This window comes from Hordeum vulgare, chromosome 5H (genome assembly GCF_904849725.1).
Source record: "Hordeum vulgare subsp. vulgare chromosome 5H, MorexV3_pseudomolecules_assembly, whole genome shotgun sequence".
NCBI lineage: Eukaryota > Viridiplantae > Streptophyta > Magnoliopsida > Poales > Poaceae > Hordeum > Hordeum vulgare.
The window spans coordinates 529,399,863-529,406,032 of record NC_058522.1 but is presented as its reverse complement, the minus strand read 5'-3'; the positions used below and the strand labels follow the sequence as shown (position 1 = coordinate 529,406,032).

General features: G+C 44.1%; 1 pseudogene; it reads left to right on the top strand.

Annotated features, from left to right (window-relative positions):
- The first annotated feature begins 1,602 nt into the window (after window positions 1-1,602).
- LOC123397157 lies at window positions 1,603-2,567 on the top strand (annotated as a pseudogene).
- The last annotated feature ends 3,603 nt before the right edge of the window (window positions 2,568-6,170 follow it).

The window sequence follows — 6,170 nt, the reverse complement described above, 5'->3', positions numbered from 1 at the left end:
TGTCTACTAGTTTCCTTGTTAACATGCTCATCCTTTTGTTGTCAATTTGTTCGGTTGACCTAGTAGAGGAATCTGATTTCAGTTATTGTGTTTGTTTAGATATGCTTCCAGGACCGCCACCAGCTCTTCTTATGGGATATCCCGCTGTGCCGAGCGCGTCACCGTCAGCTACACTGTCATCGTCCATAGGTGCCAGCATCGTCATTATCGTAATCGTCATCATCGCGTCGACCTTGCTGATCTGTTTCATTAAGGTCCTTTGTCGTAGCCCCCATCGCCCTCGCCCATCGTGATCATCATTCTCTCGCCACAACAACATCTCTCGGAGGGCCTCATCGTCAGCAGAGTCTGACAGGAAGCGTGCGGTGGCATCAGTTGTTCACACTTCCCCGAGGGCCAGTGCCTCACCTAAAAAGCATGCAGAAGGTTTGCTGTTTGGGTTGGAGGTCTCTGTGCCATCAGCGCCCTCTCTACCAGAGGTGGAGCTGGTGATCTTGGGGGTGCTCTCACAACCTCCCTTGCTGTTGCAGAAGGGGATGTTTTGCTGCATCTGCGCCCAAGAGTTTGCGCCGACCGATAGGATCCTGGCCCTTTCGGCGTGCTTGCATAAATTCCATGAGCTGTGCATTATCCCATGGATTCTTTGCCACACATCTTACTGTTGTCCGTTCTGTGATGCTTCCATCACCATCCCCTGCGCTGGCCCTGACAATACCTACACCTCAGATCAGTATGACGTCGAGGCACATACAATGATTGTGCCAGCTCCGCCTGGAGAGAAGGTGGCACAGGCTGTGGGGGGCTCTCGCGGATGGCTGTGCTCTTCACTGGACAGACTCTCACGCAGCTAGAGGGGATGCTCCTACAATCATTCCACTGCCGTTGTAGTGCCGGTGTCCTCATGGCATACCATTGGAAGCTGGAGAGTCGACACCTCTGACAAGGAGAACGTAGAGGCACCTAGGGAGAAATGCTTACCACACTATATAGCTGAATTATGGAGTTCATCGTCTTCACGCTTTGCATCTCCACATGTTGATCGCATCTGAACTTAGGAACTGCATAAGAATGTCAAGCCATCTTACAGAAATAAAACTGCAGATAGTTTAAGAGCTGGCCAATCACAAATATGTGGTACTGTTGTTTTGTTAGCCCCTGAGGATGAAAATATGTTGTGAACAACTTGCCAGGCAACTCTAAGTGTATGAATGGGTTGATAACCTACTCTCACTGGTACAAAGCTTCATGTGCTCATCTTGAGGAATGCAATATGCAGAGGTTCCATCAAATTAGAATCTTGTTCTCTTGCATAGTGTAAAATTACTGCATGCAGTAATGTGTATCTTATTATAGAGTAGATATTAAAGAATTTATGTTAGTTTAGCCTTTCTTCTGTGATATGTTAGATTATTACAACCATCAAACTAGTTTGGGTTTGTTAATGAATTTAGCCACTGTTTCTAATATTGCTGGCACTTTCTCTGTAATTTTGGATATTTTACTAACAATATGTCATTCTGCTGGCACAACAGAAATCAATACTCAAGTTGCATTTGGGCTATTCTGCGCTGCATATATACACTATGGTGATGAATCATTAAGATGTCTCTGAGCACGTTGGCGGCTGCCGAGGCCATCGCCAAAGAGAACAAGGTGTCTCTTCTTCTCGGTGGATCCAGACTGACGCTGCACAAGGCTGCCCAGCATGCTGCGTCTAGCCACCCATTGGTCAATGAGGTATTGTTACTTGTTGCTGGCTACCTCCCGTTCAACTACATAATACTATTAGTTGCATCTTTTACTTTTTTTCCATGCTCTGCATTTCAGTTCAGCAAGGGTGAAAGAGAACCTGGCGAGAATGGAAGCACATGTTCATTTCTTCATCAGTTGTCTCTCTTGTGTGGCAGGTTCTTGTTGCGGATTCAAACGTGTTTGCGCATCCTTTAGCTGAGCCTTGGGCCGAGATGCTCCGCTCCGTGCAGCAGAAAGGTGGATACTCTCATGTGATAGCCTCGTCGACGTCGTTCGGGAAGAATTTGCTTCCACGTGCAACGGCTCTTCTAGATGTCTCCCCTGTCACGGACGTCACTGGCATATCTGAACCACAGGTCTTTGTGAGGTACGGCAGTCCAATGTTTTTGCATTGTTATCGGTGATTCATGGAGAATTCGGGGTATTCATAGGGTAATCACCGTCTCTTTGGTGTTTAACATAGACAACTCTATGCTATAACCCATCAGCAATTAAACTTTTGATGATTAAGATAAGACACTATTTTCTTCTGGCCAATTTATGCTGGAAATGCACTCTGCACTGTACGATATACCAGGGAGTCTCCTTGTATGATGAGTATTAGATCAACATCATTTTCTCGAGCTACTGAGTCTATGTCAGAAACTAAAGTTGCGCCCATAACCCAGGTTGATCTCTCTTTCCTCAGTGAAGGTTTGTGTGGTTCCCTCACCATATTCTTCTATTATCAACACTCTTCTATGCCTTGCAGAGTTTTTGTTGTTAATGTTGCATTACCTTTCTTAGACCATCGATTTGTTAAGACAATATTTTGACTTCTGCAATAGAAGTTCAAGGTCTGATTGAGTGTTAGTACTAGGTTTCCATTTCCATGGACTTGTTATGGTATTTCATCCTATACTGTACGGTTTTTAATTACTCAGATGGATAATGAGTTGAAGCCACAGAGCTAGATTACATTAAATGATTTCTGATTCTTTGTGAGCAATGATTGTGAATACAATAAGTGAAGGTTTAAGATGTCTCATCTCTGTTGCAGGATATGGCTTGTGAGTACCAGCAGATGCTTGAGCTTCTTAGAAAGGCCCCATTTTTTGGCAGATGGCGTCCTAAGACATGATCCGTTGATTCGTTTGAAGTTCCACGGTGATGACCAGATCTTGAGGTTCTATGCTGCGTCGCAGAGGCTGGTTCTTGAAGTTTCTTGATTTCACCACAATTTTAGCAGTTTTGTGTACCAGCTCTTTCAGCTTATTTGTAGCATGTGTGCTTCTGCACAATACTAAAGTTTTGAACAGTGGCAGCCTGTAACAAACCTATAAGGCCCTATGATGTTTGGCACCATGAGGTGTTTATATGGATTGGTAACTCTGTAACTCTTATTAATTTAATTGTTGGAGAGGAAAAGAAAAGTAGAAGGAATTGGCACACAATAAATATGTTAACTCTGCGATGTCTGGTCATCACCGTGAGCTATACTAATGGCACACATGGGAGGCATACTAATGGCGCACCTGGGAGGCATACTAATGGCGCACCTGGGAGGCATACTAATGACGTGCCTGAGAGGCATACTAATGGCGCACCTGGGAGGCATACTAATGGCGCACTGCCTGGTGCGCCTTTAGTAAAAAATCTAATGGTGTGATGCTAGTGGCGCACCTATAGTGCGCCATTAGTAGCCAAAACAGGTGCGCCACTAGCAAGCCTTTTCCTAGTAGTGTGGATAGCGGTCGACGTATGGAGTAATAGTAGTAGATGCAGAAAGTATCGGTCTAATTGTTTTGGACGTGATGCCTATAGATATAATCATTGCCTTAGATAACGTCATGACTTTGCACGGTTCTATGAATTGCTCGACAGTAATTTGTTCACCCACCGTCTACTTGATTTCATGAGAGAAGCCACTAGTGAACACTAGGGCCCCCGTGTCTATTCACACCTATCGTTTCCACTTTCGCTTTTACTTTGCTTTCTTTCTTTTTTGCTTTCAGTTCTCACTTGGCAAACAATCTATAAGGGATTGACAACCCCTTCATAGCGTTGGGTGCAAGCTCTTTGTGTTTGTGCAGGTACTTGTGACAATCCTTCACTGGATCGATACCTTGGTTCTCAAAACTGAGGGAAATACTTACGCCGCTGTGCTACATCACCCTTTCTGCTTCGAGGGAACACCAACGCAAGGCTCCAAGGCCACAGGGGAATCCTTTGCATATTTGCCAAGGAAGTCTCTAAAGGCGTAGCCGTAGCAGAAAGATTCCTGGTGCCGTTGGTGAGGAGTATCAAGACAAGAATAGTCTCCGGTCAGCACGCTTGTTTCTGGCGCCATTGGAAGGTCTTTTGTTGCAGTAGCATTTACCATTTAAATTTCTATAATACTTAGGTCTACTCACTGTTCCTATTTACAAAATGTGATCTAGAGGGGCTCACCATGGCAGGAGGGAGAGAGCTGCAGGGCTCGTCGGCGGCGGCGCGGGAGGAAGACGACGACGACGCGGGAGGACGGCGGCGCGGAAGGAAGAAAACGACGGTGCGACGGTACTTCGAGGATTGAGGCGGGCGCCCGTGGAGGAGTGACGGTAGCATTGGCGCGGGCTCGAGCGGCGTAGTCGAGGGCACGGGTCACCGGTGAAAGTGGGCAGCCTGACGCCGTCGGGATGGAGAGGGCGGCGGCGGCTCTGCTTTGTTTGATGGGCGGTGAAAATGGGCGGCGACGGTGAAAATGATGGTCGGTTGGGAAGGGGAGATGGCAGCGGTTATATATGCCCGGTACCTTTAGTCCCGGTTGGTGCCACAAACATGGATTAAAGGGTCTTTAGTCCCGGTTGTTGGTACCAACCGGGACTACAACTTGGGCGCCTGGCCCACTAGCAGGCACCTTTACTGCCGGTTGTAGACATCAACCAGGACTAAAGGTCTATTTTCGGCGGCCCAAATTCCACGCGAGATGGGATCTTTAGTCCCGGTCGGTGGATCCAGCCAGGACTAAAGGTCAATTCTCTCTTTTTTATTGTTTTTTTCTAAATACGACAGTCTGTGTTTTTTAATTTGAAATAACTGTTAGACTATTTATAGTTTTTGAATGAATATGTTTGGTTTAGGTTAGAAAAACTACAAAAAAATTCTATTAGCGCTAGTAATTTTCAAATTTACATAGTTTAAATTTGTTTTTTTTTAAATTTGTGTGAATCACTAGTTTGTGAATAACTTTACTTTAAAAATGTACTTTTAGTCATTCTTTTTTCTGATGTTTAATATTACTATGTTTTATCATTATATTAAATTTGGTAATTTTTAGGTTATTAAAAAAATGAAATGTCTTTTTAAGAGATGAGTATTTGTCCGGAACCGTGATACTTTGAAAGAGATAGTCCAGTTTGTACACGAAGTGCATCCTGTTTTTGTCATAACCCTTCCAACTTTTTACACATGCCATGTCGGTTAAATGATAATACCATGCCAAGTTTCAGCCTTTTCCGAGTTGATCTGTAGCGCTTTTAAATTTCAGGGTCATTTAGCTCAATTTTTTTATTTAATGCATGGAAAATAGCAAATGAAGTGAGAAAGGGTTGAAAATTTATGAGGTGGCTTTGAATGATGCATATTGAGGACACAAAATGTTTGGAGTTGAAATAAGATTAAAAAAATGAAATGGTTTTGAAAGAGATGAGTATTCGTCGAGAACCGTGATACTTCAAAAGAGATAGTCTAGTTTGTACACGAACTGCATCCTATTTTTGCCGCAACCCTTCCAACTTTTTATATGAAAGAGATACATAATGTTTCTTCGAGTTTCAACTGCCATAACACACACATATATATAGCCGGAAACTCGATAAGAAGAAAATGATGACAGTGAAAGTCGGTCACATCCGAGATTGGGATGTTGGGGTATAAGACTTTTTCTTCGCGTGTGTCCCTTTGGGCCGTAACCATGGACAATCTTCATCATTTAACACGATGCTTGGGTCAGTCTTCACTGTGAAGGGAGGAATTTCGTGAAACTTCTCATAATCTTCTGACATGTGTGTCTTGTCCTCCACTCTCGCGATGTTTCTTTGCCCTCAAAGAACTATGTGGTGCTTTGGCTCATCATATGATGTATTTGCTTCCTCACCTTTTTTCTCGACTTGGTAGACATGTCCTTCACATAGAAAACCTGCACCACATCATTGGCTAGGAAGAATGGTTCATCTGTGTACCCAAGATTGTTGAGATCCACTGTTGTCATTCCGTACCACGGGTCTTCCTTTACCCCGCCTCCTTTTAGATTGACCCATTTGCACCGAAACAAAGGGACCTTCAAATTTTTCCCATAGTCAAGTTCCCATATCTCCTCTATGTATCCATAATATGTGTCCTTTCGCCTATTCACTACAAGAAATCTGATAATCCATGACGGTCCTCGTCCGTCATGA